Source organism: Gallus gallus, chromosome 3 (assembly GCF_016699485.2).
Source record: "Gallus gallus isolate bGalGal1 chromosome 3, bGalGal1.mat.broiler.GRCg7b, whole genome shotgun sequence".
Classification (NCBI taxonomy): domain Eukaryota; kingdom Metazoa; phylum Chordata; class Aves; order Galliformes; family Phasianidae; genus Gallus; species Gallus gallus.
This window is the reverse complement of record NC_052534.1, coordinates 39,613,595-39,624,477: the sequence shown is the minus strand read 5'-3', so window position 1 is coordinate 39,624,477 and position 10,883 is coordinate 39,613,595. Positions and strand designations below refer to the sequence as shown.

The 10,883-nt window shown below is 43.1% G+C and overlaps 1 long non-coding RNA gene across 1 annotated transcript; it reads left to right on the top strand.

Moving 5' to 3' along the window:
* Nucleotides 1-428: 428 nt before the first annotated feature.
* Nucleotides 429-10,373, top strand: LOC121110370. Its single transcript, XR_005858208.2, has 3 exons — nucleotides 429-591; nucleotides 7,064-7,381; nucleotides 7,980-10,373. It is a non-coding gene; the product is annotated as an uncharacterized LOC121110370 (long non-coding RNA).
* The last annotated feature ends 510 nt before the right edge of the window (nucleotides 10,374-10,883 follow it).

The window sequence follows — 10,883 nt, the reverse complement described above, 5'->3', positions numbered from 1 at the left end:
TCTTACACAAAGAAACAGGAATCATCAGAATAGCTTGCAGAAAGTTTATCTGAGTACAATCCACCTGCTCGTATAAATGCCAGATGCACACTGCAGGAGGAGATGGACATAGATTGCCTATTTCTTTTGTCGTGAGCTCACATGTCCTGGGAGATTTCAGTTAGGTCAGAGCATACATTCTTGAGGGGCTTGAGCCACATATTCCAGCTTCCTCTCATTCATGGTAACCAGAGTCAAGGCCCTTTCTTGGATTGTTTTTCATTCACTGTACCAGTCTGGTCCCTGAATTACATGCCTAAGCATCTGGCTTTCTGAAGCTTTCAATTTCCACCACCTGAAGATGAGTGAAGGAGTCTTGGAAAACATTACTGTCCCAAATGTCTTGATAACTTGAGGAGGTAGACCCAACTTTATGTTACCCAACCTGCTAGTGGTGTGACATAGCATAGGGCACAGAAACAGCTGCAGGAGGAATTTCACTTTGTGAAGTCACAGATGCATAAAACAGCTACATTTCTTTTCTGTTGAGGGCCTGGGAAGTCACAGATTGTAAGCCACGCATTGCAGGAGCCCAGGAGGGCTCTCAGAGAGGTATGAGGGATGCACTGGTGCTGGTGCTCCGTCGCGTCCACCCCAGTCAGTGCAGAGCCCCCAGGCCACATCTGCACTCGAGTTCACCACTGCACAGCCCGTGTTTGGGTCCGTGTCCAAGGAAACAGAGCCTGACCTCCCGCTGCCCCAGAGGGATTTCCTCACATTCTCCCATGGCTTTTACTCATGTTTCTCATATTTAGTATGGCCTCACACTGGAAAAAGCTCTTCCAGTCACATAAAACTCTTCTCCCCTCCTAGGCCACATATTTGGGTAAACTATTTGAAGGGGTTTTCTGTGTTTGCTTTCTGACATTCCCTGATGACGAAGCCATAGTTTCACACCACATACTTTGTGGATGTTTGCACGCCCTGTTGGCACAGCTATTGGTTGGCAGGCAGCCCTTGTCCTGTGACAGTTCCTGGAAGCCACCTCTGGATGCCCTGGTGCTCCTGAACTCTGCTTCACACCCTTCCAAGTGTCAAGAGAAGGAATGCTTATTCTGGGGTACAGGACTGAGCACTCCTAGAGCACAGAGCAGGATGGCTGTGTCAAGCCACCATCTACATACTGACGCACTCTTGTGTAGTCCAAGGGTAGGACAAAAACTGCACTGACCTTTACTCTGATACCTGCTTATTTATCTGCACTGAAAGAACAGCCAGTGGGTATATCCCAGCTTCAGGAAGTTCTGTCAGCACTGCAAATAGCATTTATTGTGTTATTTGTTGGGAAGGAAGGAAGATTATCTTTTCATTATTGCTCTCAGGGATGCCTCACTGCAAGGCCTGCCTTTTTTGCCCTGGTTGTTTGGAGCTTTTATACCATTGGCCAAATTTTGGCCTCTTGCCACGTTTTGCTCTGGACAAGTTCTCAAACATGCTGCATGTTTGATGAGACAGCAGCCAGCCCTAAGTTTATAGACAGCAATTGGAGATCCTCATCTGAACTTCTATGAACTGAGCCTGGGGGGAAAGCACTTTCGTCCAGGTCATATATGGGGGTTCAGACAAGTTTCAGCTCAGTTCCTAGAAGGCTGCCATGGTCTTGGTGTGAGGAGAGAGAAAGAGACACCCTCAGACTAGGGCTTTGCAAATTGTACCTACATTATCACCTAAAATGCCAGTATAGCTTTGTTTTATTATTTGCACAGAGTATAAAGCATGCTTGCCTTGCACAAGTAGCTTCTCATCCTATCAGCACCGGCCTGGCATAAGAAGGGTGTCTGTCTCCCTTTTATCTGCTTGGCTCAGTTAATGTGGTTTATTTCACACTTGGAAGAGCTGGAACTTAGTGGGGTGAAATTTAATTTCAAGCTTGAGCACAAAGTTTGGGATCTGGTTCAGATTTCCAGTTTGCTTCAGTTTGTGCTCAGCACTAAGTGCCCGGATTACAAAGAGAGCCCCTTCTCTCACTGCACCTCTTATTTATATTAAGGATACACAGAACCTCAAACTCAAACGTCTCCTGAATTTTGAGGTGATTTGGACCTGGCTCCCTCATTTCCAGAGAATTTTTCTCCTGGGAAAGGAAACTTCCCCCCAGTTTGCATTTTGGAGAAGCTCACACAGCGAGCTGGATCTCTAAGGCTAACCTTTCAGTCTGCTCTGGTACTGTTTCATTTCTCCACTGAGTTTTGCTCAGTCCTTTTCCTGGTAACAACCTGTGTGCATTTTGTGTCTGAGCCAAAGACCACAAAAACTTACAAACGTTTTGTAATAGTAAAGGGGAAAATCTTCTCCAGAACATAGAGGATATACTGTACAAAATGAGCTCTTATATGCAAAGGTGGAGATGCTGTCTGAAGTAGTAAATATACAGCAAGGCTGAATTATGCATAGAGAAAAGAAATTGGCTGCTCACCTCTGGGAATGGAAATCTGAAGAAACTTATTGTTTTAAAATGAAATAAGCTGGATGGTTTCAGCCCTCTCCCTGGGCTGTAATAATGTCAGCATCATGCTTCAATCTCATCTGTAAATGCCCTTTCTTTCTCTCCTTTTTGCCTACTCCCATAGTGTATTGCTGCAGTATTGTTACTACCAGCTTGTCATTCTGGTGGTGTTTGCTGCTGCTTCTCAACTCAAGGTGAGCAGAATTGCAAATTGGAGTAGCAGATAGAGTGTCCTGCTTGGTATGCAGCAGCCGGGGCAGGTGGCTACCAAGCAGCTGTGGGTATAGATTTTTGACACCAGTGCAGTCCGTGCAGATTTATTTTCATGGTCCATTATGCAAACCATAGTTTTCCTGAGAAGCTAAAAGCAGTTCTGAACGTTTACCTGTCACTCTGTGCACATGTGCATGTGTGCACACACTGTTTGCTTGTGCATGTATGTGTGCATGTGTGCATGTGTCTGTGCTTGTGCTGGGAAGCCTCTGGGGTGCCAGGACTCAATATGCCTTGAAGTGGGACCATCACTCTTCTTCTGTCTTCAGAAGAAAGGATGGCTTTGTGATGAATTGATAGAGAAGCCCTGGTCAGATATGAGCATTTTCAGTTTCAAAACTGTTATTTCAATTTGAAGAGTACTTGAACCAACCTAAATTTATTGTTCTTCCCCCTTTGCCTTGGTTTCTATTTTCTGTTCTTCTTGACAACCCAAACAAATGCTTCTCCATGCACAACCTTCCCACTTCGGCCTCCACAGAAGCAGCTCTCTGCACCTAATTGTTAGCTTTGCTTCCTTTCTATCCCTTTCTTCTTTCTCTCCTCCCAGCTCAACCTCTGGTTTATTTAATCCACCTGCTGGCAGATGTTTCCACTGCCCAAAGTCACTTCTATATATCTGCGTGGGGTGCTCATCTCATTGCAGAGGGCATCCTCATTTAGGCAAAGGTTTTAACCACACATACGTGTGTAGCCACACAATTTCAGATGGATATATGATTAGTGAAGTTAGGCCTTTTTTGTTTTGTTCTGCTTTCTCCATGACATCCTACTGTCAAAAAGAAAGCAGAGGATGACCACATCATACATGTTTGTTTCTTGCAGAAATCCCAGCAGACTATACAGAGGGCAAAAGCAATGCTAGTGTGGAGTGATGGGAAGGGCAGTTGCATCTACACCACCTGGAAATTCCACATCTTCCAGGATAATTCTGATTTCTGGTTACTGAAGATGAACGGAATGGCCCAAAGCAGCTGGAATGTGCCAGGATCTGTCCCACAGTAGGGCCTAGATGTCAAGAAGGATTAACTGCTTTGACAGATAATGAAAAGTGTTACATTCGATAGGGTCATGGGACATAAATCACTGTGCTACGTGACCTAAGGCAGGTAGTTATAGATTAGAGTTTGGAAAAGACTTTCCCGTGGGCAAATGGGCAGACCATTCTTCAGTTTTCCATGGCAGAATCTCTTGTTCTCAGAACTGAAACATTTGCTACAGGAGGCTGTATCTCCCTGACGGATGATACTGGTCTGGGAATGGGTTGTGATGGACTCCCACTTTCATACTTTCCTACTTTTCGAATTAGGATTCTCTGTCAAACTGAGGATGAGGGAATTCTGACCGCTGGAAGCCTTGGAAAGGTGATGGGTGTCTGGACAATAGTCTAGAGCTGGCCCAAGTCCTGCTCTTTTTCCTGTAATGTAAACACTGTAGGACAAGTAAATAACCAAAGTGTTGCATGCAGAAGCATTAACTACAAAAACACTTTAGATACATCTAACTCAACGTAGATATCGATGCGAAATAGCAAATATCAATATCTCACTTTAGAGCTCTCTTTTTCTGGATGTTTAACCTGCAAAGGGGGAGTACCCCCTGACTCTGTGCTTGCAAAGCAGTGTGGATATAATTAACGGTTTCCAATTAAAAAATAACAACTATAATGTGGACAACAACACCCCTGGGAGCAAGGCTGCTGTGCCATATGCTGCAAGGCAAACACGAGAGGAATTGCCACAGAGTGCTCTGAGGAGGATGGGGTGGATTGAGCCCTTTTGCTAAGCTGACCTGTGTTGGCGGTGTTTTGAAGAGCAGCTGAAGGTCTTCATTGCTGAAGAGTGTGATATCAGTAACCCTGCCCTGCAAAATGTCACCTTCTGCCTGTTTGGTCTTAGGGCTTATTTAATAAAACCTCACACAGGAACAGCCTCTACAGTTTGGAGCTCTCAGGGCTGCAAAACTGTCCCCCACCTGCAAGACCAGTCTGGACCAGGCTCTGAGCAACCTGGTCTAGCTGCGTGTGTCCCTGTTCATTGCAGGGGAGTTGGACTAGATGACCTTTAAAGGTCCCTTCCAACTCTAAGGATTCTATGATTCATGTGATCCCTCATTTTAAATATCCCACAGGTGTTTTCTCAAATAACTTTTGTAAAATAAAAGTTACCAGGTGGGAAGGCCAGAAGATGAGCTGCGTGCAGCGAAATTATTTGCCTGGTAACTCTAAAGGACAGGTTACTATAGAGTCAGGGTACTTCAGGATCTCTTCTACAGAGGTCTGAGACCACAAGTTTGAGCAAATCTTGCTGGCTGAGAATGGTGTGTGGATTGTAAATCAGTCTGTACTTAGAATGGCCAGTGACAGGTCCCACACTACTAACAATGATGCCAATTCCTAGTGAAATGTCTGTTTTCCCTGTGGCATAGATGGATCTGCCATCCCAGATCAGTCTCCGGGCTCATCACCTCTCATCTTCTGCCTCCAGGGATGGGCAGTGGATGGTGCTGTACAGAACCAGCAGTTCTTTTTACTCATTTACACTCCCTTAAAATCTGTGTATACAGTGAAACAATGGAACCTGTGTTCTCATCACCTCCACATGACCAGTTCATGTCCTAAAGCATTAGATTCGACTCCACTTTAAGTATGTTGCATCCTGTCAGACCTTACTGACAATAAAACCATGCTGGATTTGCATTTATTCTCCCAGAACTATGTTGCTGACGATTTAAGTGTTTGGTTCCCTACTGTACTTCAGTGCACATGCAGGGCCTTCCAGGACACTGCAGTTAGATGCTGGTATTAGAGCCCTTTATAAAATTAAATTCCAGCTTGATCGGCCACTGCTGGATTGGTATAAAGAGGTTTCTGTGTAAATGAGAATTTGGCCCTTGGGAGTTCTGCCTGGGTAAAAGCATTTGGACTCAGCTGTGCTTTAATACAAATCCACACTTACTGTTGTCCCCTTGTATTGAAAACTGATGTTCTAGCTAGCTGCTAGGGATCTGCACCTAGTGCTGTGCATTAGAGACACGTGGTATAACTAAGGTACCTTTGAAAGGAATCCCTTTGCCAAAGGAGCTTGGGGTTGTAATTTACAGCAGGAAAAAAAAAGAAAGGACCACAGCAAATTGGGAGGCAGTGTGTAAATAAGGGAATAAACAGATTGTAAAGAAATGGAAGTGGCAAACCAAGGCAAAATTCTTTCAATGGGTTCTTGAAATGAGTGCCTGGTGCCTTGTGTTAGTAGCAAGCTGATAAACAATATTCACTGCTGAGAAATGTCATCGTTCTGGAAAAGAAATGAAGATTAATACTCAGAGATGAGGAAAAGGCAGGAAGCCCCTGGTGACTGAGGGATGAAGAACAGCGTCATTTAGGCTTTGCTCGTTGTTGTTGCTGACTCTCCAGGGAGATCAGGGCTATGCACTTTGCAAGCTTTATTGGAACTCTGTTGGTATTAATCACACGCCTGAAGGCAGCTTGGCATGCTGCTTGGCAAATGATGCTGTGTGATATAACAGGAGGGAAGCACTTGCGTTTTTCCTTTAATAATGGTCACTACATGTAGGCTTGATTCTGATCTTGCACAGATTTTGTATAGTGATTTCACTGATGTACACTAATACGTGAAAAAGCAAGGCCGAGATATTAGGGTGTTTTCCTTTTCCTTTTCCTTTTCCTTTTCCTTTTCCTTTTCCTTTTCCTTTTCCTTTTCCTTTTCCTTTTCCTTTTTCTTTTTTTTCTTTTTTTTTTAAGGTTTGGGATATATTTCCCTTAAACATTTCCTCCATAACACATGAGAACTGTGAAATTCCTCCTAGCAAAAAATGAAAGCACTAATCTAATTCTGGTTGGTTCACAGAGCTGCAAATGAAAGTGCTTTAAGGGGAAAAATAATAGAATAAGATTCAGAACGACATTACAAGCAGTGAAAGCATTGGGACCAACATCCTCCATGTGCTCATTAAGTAAGAAACCTTTGCTTGTCTCATCCAAGAGGTATCAGCAAATGGGAGTGATGCATGCTTCAGCCCTCTCCTGTGAGTCAAAGCATCCATCTGCTAGGCACTTCTCAGAAATGTTTACCGTGCACACTCTTTCCAAGGAAGCTGTTAGCACTGATTCCAGCATACCTTCTAGTACACAATAGTGAGCTTTTCTTTAACAGAACTTTATTGTATGCCTCTTTGCTTGCACAGCTTCTCTGGTTATGCACATTTGTCTTAACAGCAAGCTGCAGACCCAGCAGGTGAGAGCGGCCAGAAATTACAATGCAAATATATTGCTTTTCTCTTTTTCAGCACTAAGCTGAATGAAGCTTAATATTCTTCATAAATAAATCATGCAGTGCAAGACATGTGGGAAGCACGAATAGAGGGAAAAGAAGCCCTGTCTGAATTTGCCTGGCAAACTTCACAGAATACTGGCCTGCTGCCTTTCATCACTGAGAAATCACGCAGCACCTTCTCAGCTATTCATGCATGTGCAGTCTTGTATTTGTGGTTGCAAGGAAAACCATGTTTTGCTTTTCGCCCTGTAAATGAAAACGTAGTTGCTGAAGCTGCATGTGATGGAGTTGTTATTTTCTACCAGATCCTCTTGGACTTCAAGGGAAAAAAGTAAGGCACTGCACAAAATTTGTAAATATTTATGTTCCTTGATTTGCATGCATAAAACATGTTTTAGTTATAGCCTCAGTAACTATAAAAGACAATCTGAAATACTCTCAAGGCTTCCTTTCCTTTGCAAGAAGTAGTGTTTCGGAACAAAACCAAAATACATATATTCACTTGTGTTTCAGTGTATATTTTCTAGACAAAGGAGGAAGGTAGCATAAGGAGTGCTGGAGTTCAAGCTGTGTTTGGACATCACACTCAGACACAGGGTTTGGATTTGGGGTGGTGTTGTGTGGAGCCAGGAGCTTTGCTCCGTGATCCTTGTGGATCCCTTCCAGCTCAGGATATTCTGTGATTCTATGAAGTTAAAAATAGTGTACTCTAAGAAACAGGAAAAAAGATTGCAGTCTATATACATTGCATTAAATTTCTTTACTCTTTTCCTGTCCTTAAACAATTACTTGAGTCCTTATGGAACTGTCCAACTCAACTGTTAAAAGAATCTGTAGGAACCATTAGAAGTGACTCTATGTTAATAGGTAGTACAGAGTGAGATTCATTTAATATCTTGTATATCACGTTGTCTTCTCTTCTGTTACAGAAAGGCACTTCTGCACAAAGCATCTAACCTCCGCTGAAGCTCACAGAGATTTCTGAGGTCCAATGGTATGTCAGTGATCGCTGCTCAGGAGTCTGTTCTTCACCTGTACTTCCAGAGCTCTTTTCTTGAGGATTTAGCCAATTTCTCACTGCCACACTTAAATTTGACTCAAGGGGACTATGGACACATGTAACACAGAGGACAGACTCTTCAGTCTGTTGTGATAGGACAAGGGGAAATGGTTTCAAACTAAATCAGGGGAAATTTATATTGGATGTAAGAGAAAAGATTTCACAGTAAGGATAATGAAGCACTACATCAGGTTTTCCGGAGAGGTAATTGATGCTGCTCTGCCCCATCCCTGGTGCAGAAGGATGAAATTCTCATTTTTGTCCTCTGGTGATCAATGGAAAAACCACAGTGTATTTCGGCAGGAACAGCAAAGCATGCCTAATGCTTCTTCCCCAGAGAAAACAGTAATACTTAACAATTCCCACTGCAGCAGCAAAGTCCCTCACTATCTGTGCAGGCTGGTGGTGATCTGAAGAAAGGTCACGTACAGGTCACAGATTTCCCTTTGAACAGATCCAGGAGCCCCTGTACCCTGCAAAAGTGGCGGTGAAAAGCACTCAAAGTATCGCAGCTGTCATTCTAGATCACAGGTTCCAGCAGGTATGGACATGTATTATCTTGCTTCCCAATCAGCTCTGCCCTCTGTTCACCCCACAGCCCGATTTTGTGGATTCAGGAAACTTCCTACATTCAAGCTGCACTCCAAGCTCACCGGTTTCAGCAGGATGTCAGGGTTGAATTCACGTCTGAAATAGTGAGCTTTCTATCATGCCTTGCTTCTGGCTCTCCTCCTTCCTTCTTTTTAAAACACCGGAAACCAATAACAAAAGCAAGGTTAAAAAAAGGTTAAAATCTAACTTTCATGCTGGATTTGCAGACCTTCTGAGAGGGCTCATTGCATTTCTGCTACGTTTCTACTGCATAAAAACACATCTCATAGCTGCATAAGCAATAGAGATGAGTGCTATCTGGCTGTGGAACCATATAATGGACTTCAGCTTCTCAAGATTAACACATTTATTCATAGAAGTAGATAAAATGTGTGCAGAATTGCCCCTTTCTGTAATAAAACTCCGTGAAAAGAGGATTATGCATTTTTCTAAAGCATTCCTTTTGGAACGATGCTTCCTTTTTTTTTTTTTTTTTCACTACTGAGCAAGGTAGATTTCATAAGTTTGGTTTCTGATGATAAATTGGATCTAGCAAGTCTCTACATCTTTGAAAGTGACAGCTTCCCCGTTAGCCTAGCTGTATTTTCTTCTGTGCTTGAGCCCTTTTTCATGTAATTCAGTCACAGAGCTTTTTTAAACTTCACAGCCTGGCGTTCCCTTTCTTTATCTTGAACCCTGTGGGATAAGGTGTGTTGCCTCCATGTTCTTGTACTTTTTAGAGTCATCTTCCAATGCCATGTAGAGATTGGAGCTATCCTTTTCTATCTCCAGATTTGTAATGCGCACCTTGCATTACAAAAATATGAAATTGTTTGAGGAATTATCTCCATTTATCTCTTCAAAAAACAACCGAACAAAAAAACTGGTTTTCATTGAAACAAAATCCTCTAAGATGTGCGAAACAGTGACCTTTAACTTAAAAGTTTATTCTCAAGCAGTTATTCAGTCCTGGTGATCTAAACTGCTGTGACATAAAACCTTGAAGCCATCAACACAGTGACAAGGGCTATGCCTGTACTGACCACTTTTGAGGGACAGTTCTGCAAGGATGCACAAGCACTTCTGTGACATTCTGGGCTCTCACTATCAAGAAATGAGGTCTATTCACAAGCACAGCAGCCAATACCTGGCATTTTTAGCTCTGAAGCCAACCATCACTGAGCAGGACTACGTGAGATGTTCAGAGCAGTAGAACGTCTGAGACTCAAAAACCATGTGGATGTGGCATTGAGGGACATGGTTAGTTAGCATGGTGGGAATGGGTTGATGGTTGAACTAGAAGATCCTAGTGGTCTTTTCCAACCGTAACGATTCTATAATTTGACCAAATAGTGCCTGATAACTCTGTCTCTGTGTCTAACGGTGAACAAACATCTCCAACTGCAAGTCCTAGAAGTCTTTGGTTATGGAAAAAGCAGCAGGGAAGAACATAGCATGTTTTTCACACTTCAGTGATTAGCACAAAAATAAGAAATTTAAGAACTGGTAAAGCTAACGTGCATGTGTCTGGTATGCTCTTCTTTTCCCTGACAGTCTACATGAAGGGACATTTCAGGCCCTAAACTATCTTTGGGCCCAATTAGGCAGTGGTAATTTACTTGCTGTCACTGCTGTCACTTTCATTTTGATGCTCTTGTAAATAAAAACCTTTAAAAAAGAGCAGTAATTATTTATCCAAGCCTGAAATTTACAAAGCTCTCACTTTATGGAAAAATAGTCAAACTCCATGCTCTGACCTAACTCGGCACTGCACATCCTTGCACACTAAAATACCCCAGCACACAATGTAGTGTTAAAAATAATGATTAGTGTCCAGGAACTACACTGCACTGTGGCAGTGTCACCCCTGGAGCTGACACATCACCATCCCTGCTTGGTGCTGTGAGAGGATGCTGGACAGAAGATGCAGTAATTACTGGGAGAAAAGGTCCTTCTCTCCCTGGCATGTGCTAATCGTGTTTGACATGGCCAGTCCCTGCAGGTACCAAAGGTGATGGCGGCTTGTGACTTTGGTATTTACTTTCCAGGTGGGGAATTTAAAATCAATCCCATTCCCCATACTTCACTGATTCCAGTTCTTACCCTCACAAAACAGTTGGGACAGTTTTGAAGACAGCCTGGGGCAACCATTTACTTCCTTGAGTTACTTCCATTTACTGAT